The sequence below is a fragment of the Pinus tabuliformis genome, chromosome Q, assembly GCF_031772625.1.
Source record: "Pinus tabuliformis cultivar Carrire ecotype Pingquan chromosome Q, CPIR1, whole genome shotgun sequence".
NCBI classification, from domain to species: domain Eukaryota; kingdom Viridiplantae; phylum Streptophyta; class Pinopsida; order Pinales; family Pinaceae; genus Pinus; species Pinus tabuliformis.
In genome coordinates this window covers 915,487,602-915,513,076 of record NC_142296.1, presented here as the reverse complement: position 1 = coordinate 915,513,076, position 25,475 = coordinate 915,487,602, and positions in this window count along the sequence as shown.

Below are 25,475 nucleotides of genomic sequence, written 5' to 3'. Positions count from 1 at the left end.
TTATACGATAATTCAAATAAACAAGTTCATAATACACACAGACATATATAGATAACACTGAACACGATTCTATCCATTATATAAAATAGTTACAATATATATATCGACATCGATCGTATACCATCGATTTTATTTATTTATTTATTTTTTTTTTTTTCAGAACGCCAAGAGGTACGTCCATAATGATACTTCTGGCATCGCTCCTCTCTCTCTCTCCTTGAGAGCTTTTCTGGCTTTTTATTTTTTTCTAAGGATAGGCCCTCTCGGTCCTTATCCGATACAAAAAAAAGCATGCTTTACAGGATGATTTAAAGCTTGAAAAGCTCTATTACAAATAGCATGATTTATTGCTAGGATTTATTCTATTTTTAACTAAGAAAGCATAGAAATTGCAGGCTAAAGGACCCCACTCCCTTGCCTGTAGATTTTTTTGGATAATTTGGAAGATTTTTCCCCTCCGAGCCCTATGCTCCCGCATCAGATTTCTTTGTCATTTTATCCGGATTCATCAACTCAGACTTGTTCTGCAGAGGAAACAAAAGAACGTAACAGAGAAAAAATCTGTTCAAAGCCAACGCATAATACAAAGCTTAATGCTAATTCAAGCGTGATAAGTAATACGAAATGAGATATTACCACAGATGAAATCCTCGAATGATTCAACCTTAACTGTTGTATTAATGACTTCCGTAACTGCCAATCGTGGTAATTAAATGTAATAATGATATGTTGCATCTCACATATTATTAACAATCTCTTAAAGTGGATCTCTTGACTTTCCCAATTAGCGATGAGCAAAAATTGCATATTGCAGATCGGGAGGTTCAAAGGTATAGCTTAAGTTGTTACCATAGGTAGCTCCGATTGCGATAAGGTGTGAGGAGGCAGGATAATTAAAAAATCATCTGTTTTTCGTTTATTATTGATTTAAGGCTTAAGCCCGCTAATATACTTTTAACAACCTTTTATCAAAAAGCGCACTTTTCCTTTATGAGATCGCATCGACGAATTCCAAAGGGGCTTTTGTTATATGTTTCATGGTATTTGTGATGGCTGATTGTGATTGTATTATCGCATCGGGGGTTTGGCATAGAACTTTGGAATGCTTCTTTGTTCAACTTGCGATTTGTGATTTTTGATAGCATATTGCATCGACGATTTGCCAATGAGAGCCTTTTAAGCTTATCCTTTAAATAAAGGATGTGACATATTATTTTACATTTGTTTTACAAAAAAGGTCCTAGATAATATTTATATTGGATTGGACCTTTTCATAAGGACTTGCATGTGTTATGTGATTAAATCCAAGCTTGCGAGTATCATTGAATTATTGATTTTAACTAAAAAGGGGCCCCATTTCATGTTAAAGTTTTGGATAAAAATTTCTAAATGGGGAGGGTTGTTGTATAGCACAACAATTGGCGATTCACTGGGAGAAACAGTTATCTATGAGAAAGTAATGCAATATCTAAAACTTTCTAAATTTGGAAACCATTGAAGATAAAGAAAACAATTTAAGAATAGTTAGATAAAAATTAACTCTGAATATAATGAAAAGTTCTTTTGTAATTCCTTTTCTAATTCTAAAAATAAAAACATTCTGATTTTATTCGAGCTTTGATTGATCGGTATAGATAAAGTAGGGGGCTTCTCCAACTTGGCTTTTAAGTTTACTCTATTGTCACAGGTAGTGCCTCTGCTGCCAGTAGATGTTTATAGTCTCGACATGGTTAATTTTTAATAATTTAATCATTCATTGTTCCATCCATCTAAGAGTATGACTTTTGAAAGATAAATTCAAAAAGATATGTTCACATTTTTTTTTTGGTGGCCATTGTCCTGGTTTGGTGGCCAGCTATTGACAATGCCATTCACTAGTTGTAATTAAACTGAACAAGCTGGCTCGTGATGAGACCCCTTGTCTTATGATTATAAGACATTACCCTATTTTGATATGTAGTATTGGTAATGTCAGTTTAATTAGTTTCCTATGATCATGCTAAGCAGGCTCATGATGAGACCTCTTATCTTTTATATCTGACATATTTTAGAATTACACTCTGAAAAATCATAAACTTAGTGGATGGGGTGAATGATTTTCTCCTTAAGAGTATATGGATGACAATTTTAGAGTTGTAGATGCTAAGTATGGAAAAGTATTTACTTTTGATGAATAACCTCTCTTGGCTCTTTAAAACTTTGAATGATTTACAGTATTTTCAAGGCTTGTGAAGGTTTTTACAAATCTAAAAGAGGTTCTTAGAGTTTTATTTTGACTAACTTTCTAGAACTGCGGTCTATTCCTTAAAGGTTTCCATCTATCGAAAGTAAGTATTTAGAATACTTCCTTTAATAACTTTTCAATAGTAAAAGGTCAATGGAAGACTATTTACAACCTTATTTCCTAACAATAAAAATTCAAACAAACAAAATTGCATAATGAATATTTACAAGTAAGAAGGGGTTACCTCCTTAAGTAAAGAATTTTTTCAAGATAAGCCCATTGACAGGAAGAGAATCTCTCTTTCCTGATAGATCTTGCAATATGAACGTTGATGAGCCTATCTTCTCAATGATTTGAAATGGTCCAAGCCACATCTTTTGAAATTTAGTGTGTTTTCCTTTATCTTCGTGTGCTTTGTCCCATTTCAAAACAAGATCACCAATTTGTAAAAATTTTGGGCCAGTAGAATTTGCATCAAAAGAAGATTTAATAACCTGTTGATGTTTTGCATGTGTAATTTTGGCTTTTTCCCTTTCTTCTTCTAATTTAAGGATTTGATCATATCTCAATTGAATAGAAGATGAGGGATTTTCTTCAATAAATTGCACTAGGGCTAGAGATGGGAGTGCTAAGTTTGTTGGTATCACAACTTCTTTCCCATATACTAAGTTGAATGGAGAAGTGCCTATTGAGGCCTTCTGTGTTATGCAGTCTGCCCATAATGCAAATATCAAAGACTTGTGCCAATTCTTTTGATTCTGGTCAACAATTCTCTTAATAATTTTGATAAGATTCTTGTTGGTTGATTCTGCTAAACCATTACCCTGAGGATAGTAGTTTGCAGAATATTTCAATTTAAATCCTCTCTTGAGAGAAAATTCAAGTATGGTATTTCCAGAAAAATAAGATGCATTATAAAAAATGAGAGCATTAGGTACGCCAAACCTGGTAATGATGAATTGATCGATGAATTCAATGATTGCATCAGAGTTGGCTACCTTCAAAGGAATTGCTTCCACCCACTTTGTAAAGTAATCCGTGGCTGTAAGGATATATCTGTGCTGCTTGGAAGAATGTGGAACAATCTCTCCTATGATGTCTAGTCCCCATTGTTCAAATGGTTGTTCAATGTTGACTGGTTGCAAAGGAAAGACTGGTTTCCTTTGTCTTCCACTGGCCGTTTGGAAAATTTTGCATTTCCTTACATAGTCATGGGTATCTTTGAATAAAGTGGGCCAATAATATCCAGCATGTATTATCTTGTGAGCTGTTGTATCACCTCCAAAATTTCCACCTGTTGGACTATCATGTAATTTCTGCAACACCTTTTGTGTGTCAGTTTTTTCAAGGCATCTTAACAAAATCGAATCATAATTCCTTCTAAATAACACATCATCAATGATTTCGAAGTGTTTTTCTTTCAATCTCAAGGCATGTTTGTTTTTGTAAGAGAGATTAGGAGGAGCATATCCATTTTTTAAATAAAAGACCATATCTGCATATTGAGATTCAGAGTTTATAATACTTATCTCGTTTATTTGAAGAGCATTGTCTGAACCTTCATGTTCTGGGATGTTTGAAGCTCCTGCTGAAAATCTGCAAAAACCTTGACCTCTAACAATTTTCACTGGTTTAATATCTAAATCATATTCTTGCAATACTGTAACCCAGTTGGCTCTCTTTTCTCCCACTTCTCTTTGGACTAGTAATTGTCTCACTGCTGAGAATGGGACTATTACTTTTGTATGAGTCTTTAGGAGGAATGGCCTAAAGATTTTAATATATTTGAACACAGCGAAAGCTTGCTTTTCTACTTCAGAATAATTAAGTTCAGGAACTTGTAGATTAGAACTGAAAAATGATATGGGTGCTTCAACTTGCTGATCATTGATTTGTGTTAACACAGTTGCATAGGAAGTTTCGGACGCTAAAGTATACAAAATAAAATGATTAGAAAAATTTGTAGTGTTCAATGCAGGAGCATTAATGATCGCTTGTTTGATTGAATCAAAAGCTTCCTTTTCGTTATGCCCCCATTTGAACACTGAGTTTTTCTTAATCATGGTCTGTAAAGGTAAAACAATTTGGAAAAAATTAGGAACAAACCTTTTTACAAAATTTATTTGACCTAAAAATGATTGCATTGATTTTTTATTGTGTGGAAGAGGAATATCAAAAATCTCCTTGATTCTTTCTGGATCAATATAAATGCCATATTTAGATACGACAAACCCTAAAAGTTTCCCTTGATTAAGAGTGAAGAATGATTTCTTGGGATTTAATGAAATCCCATACCTCTTACAACATTCAAAGATTTGCTTCAAATCATGTAAATGATTCATTCTTTTTTTTTCTTGGAGAAGACAGTTATGTCATCTAAATAGACAACAACTGACTTATTAATCAAACCCTTGAATGCTATATCCATTGCTCTCTGGAAGATATCTCCAGCATTAATTAAACCGAAAGGTATTTTCTAGTAGGCATATGTTCCCCATTTGGTTCTGAAGGTAGTCTTTAGTCTGTCATCGGGTGCACCAATATTTGGTTATATCTAGAAAAACCATCCAAAAAGGACATTAATTTGGAACCGACAACTGAATGAAGAGTCTGTTCCATAGTTGGTAGTGGGAAATTATCATTTTGGCTTGCCTTATTAAGATTTCTGAAATCAATGCAGATCCTAATGTCACTGTTTTTCTTTCTAACAAGTACTAAGTTAGAAACCCATTTCGAATGTCTAACTGGGAAAATTATCTTAGCTTTCAAGAGTTTATTCAACTCTGCTTTAATCTGACTCTCTAGATTCAGATGTATTTTCCTTAATTTTTGCTGCACAGGTTTATCCTCAAAAATCATTGGAATTGTGTGCTGTATGATAGAAGTATCATACGTTTTTAGATCATCATAATTCCAAGCGAAAACATTCCTATATTTATTCAACAATCTGATAAAGGAAAATCTTTCTTCTGGAGTGATCCCTAGTCCCATATTGATATTTTGTGGTTTGGCCTCAGTGCCAAGATTTATTAATTCAAACCTCAAAGTAGAACTTTGAAGTTTTGAATTAGTGACTTGTTTAAACCTATCTTTGATATCTTCAAGTTTGACCACAGATTTAGGTATGAATGTTTCCTCTGGTTTTTGTTTTATTTGAAGATCATGGTCATTCTCATCAATAATCTGGTCATCATAGGATTTCTCAGAAGTTAAGAAATTCAAAATGTCTTCGTCATGATTAAATACCCTCCAATTGGTGACATTGTCTAGAATGGATGGTCTAAAAATAAATTCGACTGAAAACCTATCAGGGCTATAATCCTCCGATGGAAGGAGCTTAGAAGCAACATTGGCTAATAAATCAGCTGCTGCATTCTGAGATCTAGGAATGGGAGAAATATTAAATGCTAGAAAATGAGATATGAGGTCTTGAACCAAGGATTGATAATGCTTGAGGTGTCTTGAAAGGCAATGGATAGTATTCCTTACCTGTTTGATGACAATCTCAGAATCACCAAATACTTTTAGATATTGAACCTTCAGGCCTATTGCTTTGTAAAGTCCTTGAATCAATGCCTCATATTCAACAATATTATTTGTACACTCAAATTCTAGTCTGCATGATAACATAGTTTTTTCCCCCTCAGGACTAACTAAAATACATCCTGCTCCTGCACTATCATTGGATTTTGACCCATCGAAATATAAAGACCAAAATATAGGCTTATCTACAGTTTTATCTACAATTTCTTTAGCAATAGTAACACACCTTGATGTATCTGTATGAGAAAATTTTTCTATCTGCGATGTGAAACTATTAACAGAGAAAGGTGATGATTGAGTGTTAAAATTACCAAAGAATGATTCGGCTGAGTAATTTCCGAGAATGTTATTATTGAAAGATATGGGTTGATTTTCCTACTCAAACTCCATTACAGTATGGGTCATGTGCTTCTCCCGATCGATCTTAATTTGATTTGGTTTCCCTTTATAGGGAAGCCACATATGAGACCAATCAATAGAAATGTAACCATGGAGTTTCTCAGACCAATTCCTACTTAAAATTAACCCATAAAACTCAGGGATGTCAACAATCAATATATAAATTCTCTGAACTACTTTAGGATTAGCTGATAACTTAATGGTGATTGAATTAACCTCTCCTAATACTTGAACCTTGGTTCGATCCAACTGAACAATATTTACTGCAGATTTTTGGGGCTCAATATTTAATTTTGAGCAAACTGAGGCTAGAATTATGTTTGATGAAGCCCCTGAATCTATTAAGTAGTTGTGTATATTTCTATTGTAGATTTCATAGATCAAGAGAAAAGGAGGAGTATGAGAGTTAGATCTATCTGCGATCAACACAACATCAGTAGCATCTAATCTATCTGATGGTGGCTTACCTGTTCCCTTAGCCGCCTTGGATAGTACAACATTTGGAAGAGGAGAAGAAGGTACTGCATTTAACTCTTTGAGTAGCAATTTCTGTTGATGTTTAAGCTTGCTAAGCTCAAACAAAGAGATATTCTCTCTAGTCTTCTTCATGTCTTCTATAATGTTGTAATCCACAGAGTTAAAGACTACCAATGTCTTGGATGATGAGGGAGGATTGGAAGACGATGGCTGATTTTGAGTAGGTAACACAGTAGATTTCTTTATGGGAGCCTTATATTTGGTAGTAGGGCTTGCATTTTTCTTCTTTTGAGTTGGTTGAACAGGGTCTGCAATGACTTTACTCCTGGTACTTACTAGGAGAGCTTCCTGTTCGCTTTCAGTACCAGAATTGGGCAAAATGAAGTCTCACATACCGTGACATTCAACAACCTCATCTTCTTCTATTTCTTTAGATGACAAGACTGTGTCTTCATCCTCATCATTATCTGGATTTGATTCTGCATTAGATATGGCATTAGGTGGTTTTTATTCAGCTCTTTTGAAGTTCCTAAATGGATTTTTAGTGGAGGTTTCAGCTACCTATTCCTTTATTTCTACCATTTCATTAGGCATAGTCTTTAAAACTTTTTGCAAACCCTCCATATCATATGGATCTTTAGCCACTTTCTTCTTCGAATCATCTTTAAAAGTAACTTTTTTGGACTTTCTCTCCTCAAGAGTGGTTTTATTTTCTAAAGCAACTATACGTTTCTCAATGACGATTGCTTCTTTCATATTCTTTGCTAAGGTAGGCTTTGTAGCTCTATCAACGAAGATTGCTATATTCAAAGGTAAGGTAGAAATATACCATTCACTTCAAACCTCTTCACTGGGCTTAGACGTAGTAGGAAATTTATTTAAGAGTTTATTAAATTGGGAGTTGAAATCTTTAATAGGTTCTCTCAATTTAGTTTTAAGATTGGAGAGATCATTGATTAATGTCGTTGTGAATCTATCATCTTCGAACTTAGTCAAAAACTGCTCTTGGAAAGCATTCCAACTAGTAATGGATCCTGCTGGTAATGAAAAATACCATGATCCAGCTGCTCCTTGTAAGGTGTATGGGAAAAGCCTCACAACAACATCTTCTTCTGTCACTCCATTTAAGTTTATTGACAACATAAAATTGTTTATGTGTTCTTCTACTAGTATGCCGATATCTGGATTAAACTTTGGCAACCATTTTCAAGGATAGGCTGGTAATTGACTCAAGGGTGTAGGCATTGCGACTACCCCTGGATTTGTCCATGGCCTTGGTTGTGGTTGATTGTGTGCCATTGTTGTGCTAATAGCAGAAGAAAGTGAGGATGTAGTTACAAGTGGTTGGGAAGAGGATGTCAGAGTACCTGTACCCTGTTGGACAATGATATGAAGTTGGGGAGTGGATGGTTGACTTTGCAATGGATTAGATGAAATGGATGATGATGATGAAAGAGTATCACTGTCAGACTCTTCAGGTGTCTTCCTATCTCTTTTCCTTTTAGGCAAAGGAAATTCTATTGGTTCAATACCAAGCTTTTCACTCTGTAATCTTGTAAGAGGATGAGAAGGAATGTATTGCGAAGTCACACTGCTGTGGGATAATTTAGACTTTTCTTGAGATATTGAAAACCCTTGAAGTTTATGAATTAAAGACTGAACTTCAGGGGGTTCAAAAGTGGATTTGTCCAATATGTTCAAGTCTTCAGCAATGGTTGTTGTTTTTTCAACTTCGCGCTTGGGAATTGGAGATTTAGAATGGAGGGAGAAGTTGGAGAATATAGTGAGGGAGATTTACTCTCAGAATGGGCTATGGATTAGATTTTCTCACCATTCACAGTTCATGCCCTCCTTCTAGTGCCAAAAATGTTGATGCCTCTAAAATCGCTGTATCAACATCGGGGAAAACCACCCAGTCCAGAATTTAGTGCAACTCCTTTTCCGTTTGGTGTGGTGGCTTCGACTGGATGTAATGGGACCAGTTTCCCAGTGACATATGAGTTGATGGGTGATTGGTTTGTAATGTATAACGAAAGTGATAAACGTTTTATTCTATAATGCAAAAATATACAAATATAACTAATCTATTCCAGGTATTCTTTTAACAACACGATTTTTGATTGTTTCTATTAAACAAATAACCATAAAGATGAATTATTCATAAAATAGAAATATGCATTCATATGATAATTACTTTGTTTAAGTAGTTAAACAAAGTAATAATAAAAAGATTATCGCATTGATCATAATATATATCACTGACATATATATATTCAAATGATAATAATTCTAAAACATTCAGAAATGAAAGCTAAAGAATTGCTTGAAACACACACACACACACACACACACACACACACACACACACACACACACACACACACACACACACACACATATATAATAACAATGTTGAAAAAATGTTCATTCACATAGGGAAATAAGAAAAGAACAAAGAAAAAGTATCTTATGAATTTGAATTCTCCTGATATAAACAACATTCAGGTTCTGCTTTCTTATTTGGGAACACCTTCAAAAGATGCAATAGTGAAAATCTTATAAAAGCCTCTTTGATAAAAATGCAGAACTTTGATCTAGTTTTCGATCAAAAAATATTGGAAGTACAGTAGTGCAACTCCCAAGTCAAGTCTTAATACAAATTGCGGACCCCTTCTAAATACATGAAAGGGTATTTAAATACTAAAAATAACAACAAACTATTAATAAAAATCGCTATGCACTGGTTTAACTATAGACATACAAATATGGGATTTATCCTAAAAATAGCAGTGCTGTGGCGGTTGAAATGAATTCATTGTATCAGATTCTTTTCCTGTGATTGAAGCTGACAGATTGCGAGCATAGGCTGGATTTTTGGAGACTGACTTATCCTGGAGTGTAGCTGAGCTGTATAGGTGGCATCAGAGAGTTCAAAGATCATGCAGTTGATTGCATCTGAAAGACACTTCATGGCAATCTGCTGGCTATGTGGCTTGACAAGGAAAAACCAGATTGTTTCCCATGTCAAGCTTTGGATTCCTCCAATATTCTTTTCCCTTTGTGCCAGCTCTAGTCTCCATTGTTGTTCCAACGATTTTGCTTTTGGGAGTCTTCCTGGAGAGCAATCAACGATCAAATTGGACATATGCAAACTGTTATTTATCAATTCGATCAAACTATTCGTTGCATCTCTGCATCTAGATGTTGCTCTTTCAACTTTTATTAAATGAGACTCCCATTCGGAAAACATGATTTCCTTATGCGATTCTTGTATTCTTGGCAGATTGGCAGCCATTCCTTCTTTGGAATCTTGCCAGGATAGAAAATTGGTTAACCTTTCATCTGCCTTATCTAATTCAAGTCTGGCGTCTACTGCCTTTTCAATCATTGATGTAGAGATATCACATAAGGGGTTGGATAATGATATATTGTGGCAAAGAATATCCAACTGTCAGGACAAGGCTTTGGTTATTTCCAAAGCTTCTGTTCTGAATTCTCTTACCTGTGGATAACCTTTATACCTTTCTATTTGTTCTTTCATTTGTGCGATTTGTTCCTCCTTTGCCTTCTTTTCTTGCTCTCTTAATATCTGAAGCTTTCTCAACTCTTGAGACAACTCCTTTTGTTTATGGAGAGTCTGCTCATCAATCCACTGCTTTTCTAGCTTCAATTGTTCTTTTAATTGTTTATTTAGTTGCCTCTGTTCTATTAAATACTGTTCATGCTGATTTATCTTTTGTTTTTTCTCTGCCGATTGCACCTCAAGTTGGGTAATCGTCTGATCCTTTTCCCTCATCAGATGGCTAACCTCTGTGGCTTTATCCATTGTCACCACTGTGTAGGCTCCTACGAACTGAGATAACTTTGTTAAATCCTTGGAGGGATCAACTTTTTCTTTCCATACCACGTTCATCATCTCTGCTTGAGGAGTTAAAAGAGGACTTTGATCAATTTTCCTCTTCTTCCTCTATCTTTTAACTAAACCTTGTGCTTCGGACTATAGAAGACATCAAGTGGTGGTATTTCTTCAGTTTGCAGTACAATCTCCTCAATGGGATTCTCGGGAATAATATCTATGTCCTACTGAATTCTAGGTAGGCCACTTGTTCCTCCAATCAGAACTGTGATAACTTCTGGCTTCTGCAATGTAGGCATTTCTGGTGTAGTAAGCCCTTAGGATTTATTCGAGTTATTGATGATTGAGTCGAATTGCTCCCATTCCTTGACTAACTTAGGATCAATATGAATATTTGTATCAAGGGGCTCACTAGTTTCTTCTTGTGTCTGCTCCCTTTCTGGGGTCCCTTCCTTCTCAGGAGCCTTTTCACTAATTTTCTCTTCAAAATGGCCTTGTGGTTGAACCACAAAGGTAGTATTTAACAAGTCCAGAGGTAGCGTTTCCAATCTCTGTGTCCTGAACTTGTAAAATTCCTTTAGTCCCTCTACTCCCAATTTGATTTTTTCCAGTTGTTTCACCTGAGAAAATACCTCGGCTGAAGCAAACAAATCATCAAAAATATCCTTCTCATAATTAAACTTGGAAATTTTGGCTTGAGAAGTGACATTGTAGGCAACTGATTTGGGATCATATTTCCTTTTTGAGATGATTGCTAACTTTAACATTTTTATTTTCTCAGCGTCTTTCTTTGCATGTTTGAAATCATGCAGCGTGAAAGCACCACATCGGAGGGGGAATGAAGGCCACATATGCTTTTTAGACTCCTTTAGGTTCCTTGATGTCCCTTCTACTGTTATCTAATATGCCAACTCTCTAGAAAGTAACTTATCCGGGATATATAATGGGAGGACATGAGGGTTAGCAGTGCTACGGAAAAGTCTAATGTAGGTGAACTTTTCTTCACCAAACCAACTACTAATTGCAGTTAGGTCGACAGAGGCTTCCTCTGACAACCTAGGAGTGAGTTTATTAAATATGGCATAATACACGGGTAGAATGAAACCTTGACAGATTCTATACAAATGATTTTTTTAATGGGCTTTCCACAGTTCCTTATGATAGATATGAATGGGGTTCGGGTCCTGTGGAGTCCATTTCCATCCTAGAATGGGATATTTAGAATTGAAATAGATAGTGTCCATAATATAAGCACTCATGTAAAATGGGGGTATCACCCGGGTAGTCACAAACCTGTTTTTTCTATAGTCAAGTATTTGGTTGGCCATTTTATCAGACAAAATGGTCACCCAATCCATGATATAGGAATTAATTGCAGCCTCCATTAATGGTACCATCTCTATAGAAAATTTAGCAGAATCATGGACTCCGAAGAGTCTGCACATCATTGCACCAACATAATAATAAGGATATGCCAACGAATCTACAGAGTACATACCCGATGATTCATGCTTGTGTTTGGTCGAAAAATGCCTCCATTGTTTGATAGGGTCTGATTTGATGGTGTTTTCTTTGGTGAAAGCCTCCAAGAATGCTTTGTTATATCGCTTCTCTGGTTCGAGCAAATGGTACATTTATTTGATATATTTTGGTCTGAACGACCCGAACATTCTTCCATCAGTCGTAAAGAAAGTTCTGTCTATGATATTGATGCTCTCAATAACCCATCTGACCACATCATTATAGGGTAAAACTTTGGCGTGGGCTGCTATTCTATGAAGATAGGAGCAGGCCAAATCTTTAAGAGTATTCTCTGACTTGTTTGTGGCATCTGTTGTTGCTTCTTCTTCGATTTCTTCCAGATCCTCAGCTTCCAACAAATTGTAGATACTCTCCCATGAAGCTTGGCCTATACCGAGGCAGGTAGTATCCAATATCATGACTTTCTTCACTGATTCTTCTTTAGCTACGATAGTGGCCTTTGGTTTCTTTGATTTCTTTGTCATTTTAGTTGGATTCATCAACTCAGACTTGTTCTATAGAGGAAACAAAAGAACGTAACAAACAAAAAACCCGTTCAAAGCCAACGCATAATACAAAGCTTAATGCTAATTCAAGCGTGATAAGTAATACGAAATGAGATATTACCACGGATGAAATCCTCGAAGGATTCAACCTTAACTGTTTTATTAATGACTTCTGTAACTACCAATCATGGTAATTAAATGTAATAATGATATGTTGCATCTCACATATTATTAACAATTTGTTAAAGCGGATCTCTTGGCTTTCCCAATCAGCGATTAGCGAAAATCGCATATTGCAGATCGGGAGGTTCAAAGGTATAGCTTAAGTTGTTACCATAGGTAGCTCCAATTTCAATAAGGTGTGAGGAGGCAGGATAATTAACAAATCATCTGTTTTTCGTTTATTATTGATTTAAGGCTTAAACCCGCTAATATACTTTTAACAACCTTTTATTGAAAAGCACAATTTTCCTTTATGAGATCGCATCCGCGAATTCCAAAGGGGATTTTGTTTTGTGTTTCATGGTATCTGTGGTGGCCGATTGTGATTGTATTATCACATCGGGGGTTTGGCATAGACCTTTGGAATGCTTCTTTGTTCAACTTGCGATTTGCGATTTCTGATAGCGTTATTGCATCGACGATTTGCCAATGAGAGCCTTTTAAGCCTATCCTTTAAATAAAGGATGTGACATATTATTTTACATTTGTTTTACAAAAAAGGCCTTGGATAATATTTATATCGAATCGGACCTTTTAATAAGAACTTGCATGCGTTATGTGATTGAATCCAAGCTTGCGATTATCATTGAATTATTGATTTTAACTAAAAATGGGCCCCATTTCATGTTAAAGTTTTGGATAAAAATTTCTAAATGGGGAGGGTTGTTGTATAGCACAACACACCCTTAAGTGAAGGAAAGGTAATGGTTAATATTGTCCTTTGTACTTTTGGTAGTTGGAATGTTACTACACTAAATCATGTTAGGAAATAATTAATATAATTTACGATACCATCGCTAATTCAATCAAAATCATAACAACCTATTGATATGGATTAGGCTACAATTATTTTTAATATAATCTTATGTCCCCGCCTCGTCAGGAACTATAACATTCGCCTCACGATCAAAGTGCATTGACCGTGCATTATTTTTCTTTTTTTTGCAATTTTAACCAAAGTTTCTAGAAAATGCTGAATATTTCTATTTTTCCAAAATATAAAAAATAATTTTCTAGTTTTCTGGAAATCTTATTTCTAATTTTTGATTGGCCTAGCAACTTCTGATGGGACATAATTCCCCTGGTGGAGAGCGTTTTATTTTTGGTATTTGTTAGTGCTTGACAATTGATTTAAAAATTTAAAAAAACTATTTTTTTTAGTAGCCATTCTGTCGGTGAGTGCTTTGACACTGTTATGGTATTGCTCTTCTCAATCATGAAAGAATTGACATGGTTGCAGGTCCTTTGTGTAGGTTGGGGCAGGGAGCGGGGGGGTGGGAAGGAGAGTTAAACAAATCTCTACTCAATAATTCAGTGTGTAAAGATGACTATTACTTTTACAAATTTCCATATCATATATCATATATCATACTTTGAACAAATTTCCAATGCGCAAGGAAGGGGTATGTGTGGGAGAGAATATGCGTAGAGCTATGATTTTATAGAGCTATGACTCTTTGTGGAGGAAAATCCAACAACATGGAGAACGAGTTGCGATTTTCGTGAGTGCTAAGACTATGTGTTATTTCTCTATCTAATGGTGTTAGAAACTTTAGAGACCTGATGCAGAGGAAACTTTAATTAGTTTAACTATGAACAAATTTAAAATTAATATTATTATGTTTCATTGTGTAGAGCTTTTACTGTGCACAAAACAAGTATGTGTGGGATAACGAGGGTGCATAGGGAACTTTATTCAACAGGGATGAAATTATTGTTGAAAGCTTTCCTTGTACAAAGATTTTATTGTGTGGAGGACGAAGTATTTGTGGGAGAGAAATTGCATAGAGATATGCTTTTAGAGGTATGAATCTTTGCAAAGGGTGGGATATGTGCGGGAGAACATAATAATTAATATTGTTATGTTTCATTGTGCGGAGGACAGGGTTGGTGGTGGAGAACGAGTGGTGCATAGGGAAATTAATGTTAATATGTGAGATTTTTGCGCACAATGGATTTTCTCTATAGTTCCTCACATATGAATTTTTGTTATATTGAAAGTATATGTGTTTTCTATTTATTAGAAGATAGACATCAGGATGATAAAAAAATATGGAAAACAAGGTATGTGAAGGAGAACAGGGTATGTGTGAGAGAACAAAATAATTAATATTACTATGTTTCATTGCATGGAACTTTTACTATACTGAACTTTTATATTGGGAACTTTGTTCAGTAGAGACTAAATTAGAACGGGGTATTTTCAGGAGAACAAGGGATGCACAGGGAAATTAATGTTAAACAATCAATGTTAATATGTTAATATTATTATGTTAGAATGTGCGTAGAGGGAATTGTATTGCGCATTAATGATGTAGTCGCTTCTTGTATTGCTAACATGAGTAGTTGCATAGATCTATGATTTGATAGAGCTATGCATATTTTTGGACTGAAGGATGTGCGAATGAATATTATTTTGTTTCATTGTGCGGAAGATGGGGTATGTATGTCGATTTCCCAGATAAATGTTTACATTAGCTGAAAAGGAAAATAGACAATGTACCTGCCTCCCTAAGGATTATAACATTTTCCTCATGGTCAAAGTGAATTGACCGTGCATTATTTTGTTGGTTTTTGCAATTTAGCCAAAGTTTCTGGAAAATGCTAAATATTTTTATTTTCCATAAATTCAAAAATAATTTTCTAGTTTTCTGGAAATCTTATTTCTAATTTTCGATTGGCCTAGAAAATTCTGATGGGACATAATTTCCCTAGTGGAGAGAGTTTTATTTTTGGTAATTTTTCAGTTCCTGACAATTGATTTAAATTTTTATAAAAGCTAATTTTTTGAGTGGCCATTCCATCGGTGAGTGCTCTGGTACTAAAATTGACATTGACACTATTATGGTACCGCTCTTCCCAATGATGACAAAACTAACACGTTAATATTTTGTTGTGTGTAGATGAATATTACTTAAACAAATTTCCACATTGTGTATCATATATTGTGCTTTGAACAAATTTCCAATGCACAAGGATGAGGTATGTGCAGGAGAGAAAATGCGTAGAACGCTAATTTTATAGAGCTATGAATCGTTGTAGAGGAAAATCCAGCAGCATGGAGAATGAGTTGTGATTTTCATGAGTGTTGAGACAATGTGTTATTTCTCTGTCTAATGGTGTTCGAAACTTTAGAGACATGATGCAGAGGAAATTTTAATTAGTTTAACTATGAAAAAATTTTGAATTAATAATTATGTTTCATTGTGTGAAGCTTTTACTATGCACAGGACGGGGAATGTGCAGGAGAACAAGAGTGCATAGGGAAATTTATTCAACAACGACAAAATTAATGTTAAAAGCTTTCCTTGTGTGGAGCTTTTATTGTTTGAAGGATGAAGTATGTGCACGAGAGAAGTTGTGTAGAGCTCTGATTTTAGAGCTATGAATATTTGTTGAGGGCGAGGTACATGTGTGAGGACATAATAATTAATATTGTTATGCTTCGTTGTGCAAATATTTTACTATCCAGAGGACAAGGTTTTTTCAGGACAATGAGAGTAGTGCATAGGGAAATTAATGTTAAACTATTCATGTTAATATGTGAGGTTTTTGCGCATAATGGATTTTGTCTACAGTTATGCACATATGCATTTGTGTTATATTGGAAGTATACGAGTTTTCTATTTATTAAAGGACAAACATCGGGATGATAAAAAATATGGAAAGTGGGGTATGTGCGAGAGAACATAATAATTAATATTACTATGTTTCATTGTGTGGAGCTTTTACTGTGCTGAGCTTTTATATTGGGAACTTTATTCAGCATGGACAAAATTAGGATAGGGTATTTTCAAGAGAATGGGGGATGCATAGGGAAATTAATGTTAAACTATTAATGTTAATATGTTATTATTATTATGTTTCAATGTGTGAAGAGGGAACTGTATTACGCATTAATGATATAGTTGTTGCCTATACTGCTAATGAGAAAAATCGCATGGAGTTGTGATTTTATAGAGCTATGAATATTTACGGAATGAAGGTTGTGCGGATGAATAATATTATGTTTCATTGTGTGGAGCTAATATTTTTACGCACAATGGATTTTCTCTACTATTCCACACATGTGCATTTGTGTTATATTGAAAGTATATGAGTTTTCTATTTATCAAAGGACAAACATCGGGGCAATAAAAATTACGGAAAACGGGGCATGTGTGGAACAATGGGGTATGTGTGAGAGAGCATAATAATTAATATTGCTATGTTTCATTGTATGAAGCTTTTACTATGTTGAGCTTTTATATTCGGAACTTTATTTGGCAGGGATGAAATTAGGACGAGGTATTTTCGGGATAATGGGGGATGTATAGGGAAATTAATGTTAAAATTTCAATGTTAATATGTTATTATTATTATGTTTCATTGTACGGAGATAGAACTATATTTCACATTAAAGATATAGGGTTTGCCTCTACCACTAACGAGGGCAGTTATGTAGAAATGTGATTTTATAGAGCTATGAATCTTTGCAGTCTGAAGGATGTGCGGATGAATATTATTATGTTTCATTGTGAAAAGCTTTGATTGTGCATAAGATGGGGCACACATGTCAATTTCCCAGATACATGTTTTGGAGTTAGCAGAAAAGGAAAATAGACAACTCTGCAAATTAAGTTGCGAAAATATTTTGAAATTAAGTTACCGAGAGAAAAACAACAACTAAATCAACAACAATTTACTTTGACATAGGGTATAGGAAACAAAGTAAATAAAGCATTACAAATATATTCCATATATATTCAAATTCAGCCAAAATTCCTTGCTCTAATGTCCAAAAAATTGAAGAAGGATTGACACAATTCACACTTCGGCTATAGAAGTTATTCTAAACTGATTTCCTCTATTAACGAAAAAAAAACTAATATCTATTTAAATTACTACATATTCTCAATAACAGAAGCAACATGGGCTTCATTAACTTTTGGCTCAAGTTGAGAAGGGGGGAATCTTGGTCAATAGCCATGATATCATTATATGTTTCATTAGTGTCCCCCTTAACATTGATGTCCTCTGTCTGAGCCAAATTATCCACACAAAAACTCAATATTTTGTTTTCCAATTGTAACCACTCCAACTTCAATTCCAGTATTGCTATTTTATGATATAAAAGGTCGAAATGGACCCATGCTTTAGATAGAATCATTTCAACATGCTTTTGGAGAAAATCAACAAGAAATTCCAGAGCACCGACCATTTTAACTAAAGAAGCACTGGGATCTTGCTCTGTAATTCCAGAATGGCATTCCATAAACTTCAAACAATGTCACACTTGCTAATAAAATTGGCGAATTATGGTTCTAATCCCTGACTCTATGTTCACAAAGTCACTGCAAAAATGTAAATAGAACATCGATCTAACTTGCCTTGATTTTAAGCCTTTGTATTTTTTTTTAATGTGGGCTTTGAATCGACAAAATGTAAACAATCATTGTCCGAAGGACATGCAGAGGATGATGTATGTGTAAGAAAACAAAGGTGAAAAAAGGAATTGTATGCTGTGGACACACAATAAATAATTAGTATTATTATGTTTCCTTTTGTGAAGCTTTCCTTGTGAAAATATTTTAATAATTTAGAGGATGGGTAATGTGCGGGAGAACGGGGCACACACAAAAAATTAATTTTAAACTATTTTCCATTTAAAACTTTTACAGATTTAGCTGTGCGGGATGAAGGATGTGCATAGAACGAGATATGTGCGAGAGAACAAAGGTGTAGAGGGAAATTTATAACTTTAATTCGTAATGTAATGATATTTCACATTTGCTTATTACATATATGCAAATTTCCTTAATATACAAATTGATTAAGGTAACACTTTTCCAATTTGCGTTGTCTACAATAAAAGTTTCGATTTGGTTTTCATGCTTGGAGAGATTTAATTATGATAACACAACCTTTAATCAGTTAATTAGAAAAGTATTTAGCACAAAATAAGTTGATTTTTTGGAAGTGAGGAAAAATCGCTATTGTCCGCACTTCGACAGTTCTTCTAAAGCGAGCTAATAACATTGTAGTGGGGAGCAACATTGTTTATAGGTTTCGACATGAAAAAATTATTTTTTGTAAATCTTGTGATTGAAAAGCTTGTTTATGAGTGAAAACATGCATGAATTGTGCGGAAGGTTTGTGATTGTGTGGAGTGCAGAGGTCCACATGATGAAAAAGCTTGAAAGCTTCCTCTGCATAATGGACTCCCTCCACAGTTCCACACATATGCCTATTTACATAAAGATAACCATAAACAAGAGAAAAACCTTTGTTCAATTGATTAGCAAAGCTTTTGGTGCAGAAGAAGTTGATTCTGCTGGAGTGCGAAAACTGCACTTTGTCTACAAGAGGTAAAGTTTCCTGCGGATAGATTTTAGTGTGCGGATAGAAAGTCCAATAAACATTACTATTTTATTTTAAATGAGAAACATTAATTTATTGCAATAAAGACTTTAATAATCATTAAATAAGAAACATCACTATTTCATTTTAAATAACATAGAAACTATTAATCATTTATAAGGTTCAATTTTGTAAAACTTACTTCCATTCAATCAATACGAAGGATCATTTACCAAATTATTCATTTTTTCGATTATAAAGTTATGTGCTAAGAATATGGGCATATGGTATCACCATTAATAATAACAAGTTGATCAAAGTGTTCATTTTATCATCCAACAATATTTCTGGTACGTTCACAGTGCTTCATTTTCCCATATTGCCGACACAGAACATAATGATTGAATAAGGCCTCTTTGTAATCTCAGGGATTCTCTTTAGAGCCTTCTAGTCCAATTGGATCATAGCACATCGGTAAACAATATAGGAACTTCTTCGTTGTATCCATTCCATTAATTTTTTTTTTTTTTTTTTCTAAATTAATAATGTGGCTTTATTTGTTCTTGGTGTAATTGTTGCACTACTTTCCTTGTTGCAATTGTGGAATGTTCTATTCTACCGATCTATTGATTCTTTTACTGGGTTCATTTTGTTGGCTGATGTTTTATAACTAAGGAAGATTCATAGTATTTTCCATTTTAAATAGACGATCATTACATTGGCTTATTAATTAGTCTTTGTAGATCCATATCAATAAACTTATGTGTGGAAAGTATGTGAAATATTTTTTAATTCATTTTGAAATGGATAGCATACATGTGCCACCTCTGAGATTGATACCAATTCTTGCTAGTGCAACACTTTTTGGTCATATCATTGCAATACCAAATAAGTCAAAATGGACATTTGCATGCTATTTTTGTTGTTGTCGGCATGTGATTCGGGAATAACGTCGTCTCTTTTATTTCAATTCAATTGTAATTACTATAACAATTATTGTATTTCTTTTGTTTTCAGCTACATGTTGCATCAGATTGCTCACTATCACTCCCCATGGATGTATGCCATCAATATTGCGCCAAAGGTACTGGGACGATTAAAAATATATATAAAACTCCATCTAGATAACAATCGAGATGATTAAAATATATAGATAAGAGTATATCTAGATAACGATATATTGATGGACATGCCATAAATCTCTCATTGTGTTGCCTTGCCTACTAATGTATCGATTCCATTTATCCTTTTTACTTATCTGTTTATCCATTTATTACAATGATATGAGTTAAAAGCATTGCACTGATAAGAATTGGTATCAATTTCAGAGGTGACATGTGTATGCTATCCTTTTCGAACTGAATTAAAAATATTTCACGCACTTTGCACACATAAATGTATCGATCTGGATTTGCAAAGACTAATGATAAAGCCAATATAATGACCATCTATCGAAAATGAAAAATATTTTGAATCTTCTAGAGCTATAAAACATCATCCAACAAAATGAAACCAACAAAAGAACCAATAGATCATTAGAATAGAACAATCCACAATTGTAACAAGGAAATTAGCGCAACAATCATACCAGGAATAGATAATGCTACACTATTAATTCATATAAAATTTAAAGGAACGACTATACAAAGAAGAGCCTATATTGTTTATCAATGTGTTTATGATCCAATTACACTAGGAGGCTCTAAAGAGAATCCCTACGATTATGGGGAGGCCTTATTCAATAATAATGTTATGTGTTGGAAATATGGGCAAATGATGCAATGTGAATGCACTAGAAATCTTGTTGGATGACAAAATGAACACTTTGATCAACTTGTTATTATTAATGGTGATACCATATACCAAAATTCTTAGCACATAACATTACAATCGAAAAAATGAACAATTTGGTAAATGATCCATTGTATTGATTGAGTGGAAGTACGTTTTACAAAATTGAACCTTATTAATGATTAATAGTTTCTATGTTATTTAAAACAAAACAGTGATGTTTATTATTTGATGTTTATTAAAGGCCTTATTACAATAAATTAATGTTTCTTATTTAAAATAAAATAGTAATGCTTCTTACTTAATGTTTATTAGAATTTATGTATTCCCAATAAAACCTATCTACACACTGAAATCTATCCGCGAGAAGTTTTAACTCTTGTAGACCGAGTGCGGTTTCCACACTCTAGTAGAATCAACTTCTTCTACACTAAATCCTTTGCTAATCATTTGCTTAAAGGTTGTGCTCTTTTTTATGGTTATCTTTGTGTAAATAGGCATATGTGTAGAACTGCGGAGGAAGTACATTGTGTAGAGGAAGCTTTCAAGCTTTCATCGTGTGAACCTCCGCACTCTACACAATCTAGATAACAATCTATCTAGATAATGATCTATCTAGGGATATGCCATAAATTTTTCATTGTGTTGACTTGCCTACTAATGTATTAGCTCTATATATCCCTTTTTCTTGTGCTAGACTATGAAAATGAAAAAATAAATGTATTAGAAATACATGTCACTCAAGCAACTCTGTTCTCCCAGACATACTTTGTCTTCGGTACATGTTCCATTGAGATCAATTAAAACTATTTTCTCAACTCCATATTAACTAAGGGTGTAACCTTTGATCAATTAATTAGTTATGTGCAATTGTTCCTCCGTATATCTATATCTGCAAAAGTTCTAAATGCGAAAGAGTTTAAAAATTAACCAAAGAAATGCTCTCCCTAGTGTGTAAAGGAGATGTGTCTTTATAAAACTATTATCAAATGCTTGTGCGAACAACTTTCACTTTGCAAAGAGAAAAAAACGTGGTCATTCGAGTGTTGGTTTCTTTCTATATTCATGATCTATTGCAAAATACATCTTTTATTTTCAATAAAGCCAGGATAACATCTCCAATTTGTATTAGCTTTCATTTCTTTATGATCAAAATTTGGTGCCCTTCATACTACATTTAGGGATGCCATTCAAACCCAATTGAAATCTGAAGGTGTATTCTTCTATGCATCGACGTCCTATGCAGATCCTCCATTTTTCATAGATTTAGAGCTCTATGCAATTTCTCTTCTTGATAGGTGTTGTAACGCTGCTCTATTGCTAAATAGAGAAAGCATGTCTCAACCAGGAAACACCATAGTGATTCAAAGGGGGGAAGACTCATTTTGGTTGTATCATGTGGGAGCTTGATGGAAAGAGGAAACCATAATCATTGAAGTGTTGGCTGTTTTCCATATCTATGATGTGTTGCAAAAAATACATTCGATCTCCAATTGGGCTTGAACATCATGTCAAAAGTCAGGAAACATTATACTGTATTTCTTTTTGTTTAATATTTCCCTTTGGAGAATAAAACTCATGTAAAGAAACAAAAACTCGAACAATACTTTCATTTTCTAAATGCATTGTGAAAAAATGAATTTGCTAGTCATTTATGTTTTGTACTTGAAATTATTTTCTTAATCAACGACGTTATAATGTCGTTTAACTCTATATTTCTCGTTTCTATGTATAATGACCACATGTAACTATTTTGCGTGTGAATCATGTTGGAAAAGAAAAATCATGTACACATATCCATGGTGAATCACAAAAACATGCGAAATTAAATAAATATGAAAGCATGTGATACATTGTATGAAGTGATTAATATTTTTTTTTTCTCTGCAAATACTAAATTATATTAACTGAAAAGGAGAATATTTTTACATAGAATTGAGGCCTCAGAGATCAGAGCTCGAGGGCACTCAACACAGCAGAACTGCCCCCTTACAAAAAGAAGCTGGGGAGACTAGTTACATATAGCAAAAAACCAGATATAAAACCCAGAGGATGACATGTTTAGCTGAGAAAGATACATTGGCAATAGAAGCTTAAAATCATTGCAAACCAGCCAGTAAGTGAATCGCCATTTCCCCAACGGGATGCCAAAACAACATGCCATAAGTGCTGAACCTTGACTGTGAGCGAAGATGCCTGTAGGTGGTCATCTGAGCAGTAGAAAAAACAAAAAGGAAAAAAGTGGTCCTAGGTGGTGCTAGACTTCCTTAATCTTACCAGGAGTCTTCTCCTCAACCAGACACGCACTGCCGGTCCTCAGACTCTCATTGCCATCCGTTTCGCTGATAGGGATCGCCATGGAGTGACTTGTGGCGCCAAGAGTCCCTTCCTCAACAACTGGGCTTACGTCTTCAAGGGGCGGAATACTTTTAGGAATTTCCTCCTAACAAGACTTATCACTTTTCCAATTCTCCGGGCTATCTTTGTCCATGGAATGCTCACTACTTTGGGAAGGATCAGGAGCGATGCATGCTAGAGGGGAGACTTGATTTTCTTCTTCCGACAGGATGATAGTGATGTGAGCAGTAATCAGAGGCCTGTTTAAATTTCTTTGAAATTTAAAATGTGTGGTTTGGAAAGCACTGTTAGGAATTGGCTTGCGCCCAGAGCTCAAAGGTGGCACAACCTCATGAGAGGGGGGAAGATTGATGGGCACTTGCTGAGGTTCCATAGAGTGACCGGTAGTTGAGTGTAAGCCACTATCATGACGCCCCTCGAAGCGACGTCTTTTACCCTATCGAACCATTATGAATGACGAAGGGTAGGGCGTAGAGAGACAAGAGAGACCAGAGACTAGATAGACCAGACATAGATACCGAATTGAATGCATAGAGAACACCCAAGACGGAGGCACAATACGACTAATGCTGAAGTCAAGAACTGAGGAGAGCTTACCCCTGAAAGAGTCAGCCTGAAGCTTGCTTCTATGTGCAAGAATCAGCCCGTCACCATCGATCACAGCTAACTAGGTTCCGTCGCCGTAAGACTGAGCGCAAGGTGTGAGGAAAACATACAGGGTCGACATGATTATAACAGAGATTATGTTGCGTTGAACAGCGCAATCCATTAATGCAAATATCCTACCAAATCCAGCCTTAATAACTCCCTCCTGCTTGCGCAAGGTGAAGTCCTGGGAAGCCACGCTACTCTGCAGCTGGCAGTACCAGGATTTATTGTTCTGCATGATGAGCTTTTAAAGCCAAAGTGCCACCCGCATCCGGGGATGAAGTGATTAATATTAAGTGGCTTCCATTGTTTGAAAATAATTATTATACAGAAGGAAAGTGTGTCAGAGAACTATGTGGGAGGAATTGAATTCAAAGGTATGGAACATTGCCATAGAAATATTGTGTTTGTTATTTTCAAAGGTTCTAAGTTTTTATGAAGCTTTTGTGACATAATTTTGACAAGTAACGTGTCACTGCGTTTTTCTCATTAGCCTAAGAATAAAAAATAAATTTTTCTAAGTTTTATAAAGCTCTTGTGACGTAATTTTAACAAGTAGCATGTCGGTAGTTGCATTGGATAAGTGTTGATCATGCATTATTTTTTTGGCATGCATTTTGCCAATGAATATTGGTATATTTCATAGTTCTAGGGGAGGGAGGGATCGTTATGAATGGTTTTTCTCATAGTTGTCAAATCGATACTCTGTTCTAAGCCAATGATTGCAAATCATTGAATATGCCTGGAAATTAGATTTTGATCTGGAGAATTTGACACAAAGAATTAAGTAATTTGTCAAGTTCATTCAACGTGATTTCAAGGGAGACATGTATTTCGTGAACAATGACTTATTTTCTTTCATCTAGAGACTTGATTTACTTTTTGATGTAGATAAAAAATGACCAAAACTGCCAAAGCTAATCGAAGGAAGAAAATCAAAGTTGCATGGTCTCAGAGAATCAGAAGAATTGAGAACATTATTCATTAATATGAAAAAAAAGGGAATCAAAGAGAAAACACATATGTCAAAGCCATACAGATTGTGTAGAATCTAAACAATCCAAGTATCACATGTCGCTCTAGATTAATTTCAAGAGAAACATTAACAGTTGAATTGGATAAGCTAAAATAGTCAAGGGAAACACAATTTGATGATATAGATGATTTTAGTACACTTGAAAATAAGGAATGATTAATTATATTTGTTACTGCTAATGAACATAAATCTAGTTTAGCTGCAAAATTACAAAGAGAATCCAGGGAAATTGAAAAGGAGATATTCAGTCAAGGTGTCAAACTGCAAATTACAACTGCTTCTATGAAATAGCACATATAGGAAAAGTTAAAGAAGTTGATTCAAAAAGCTGCAAACTCAAAAAAAAGTTAACATTCAAATAATTAGGACATATGCTTTTACATACTGTAAGTTTTCTTAAATCTTGGAATATTCATTTTCCTGTTTACTGGTGATTAAATGTTCAAGTTTTTATATATGTTATTATGAACTGAGTCTATCTCTGGATGTAGTTTTTTTCTTTTCATTGCAAATGGATTTTTCATAGAATGGTTCATGGGAGTCCAATTCATTTAC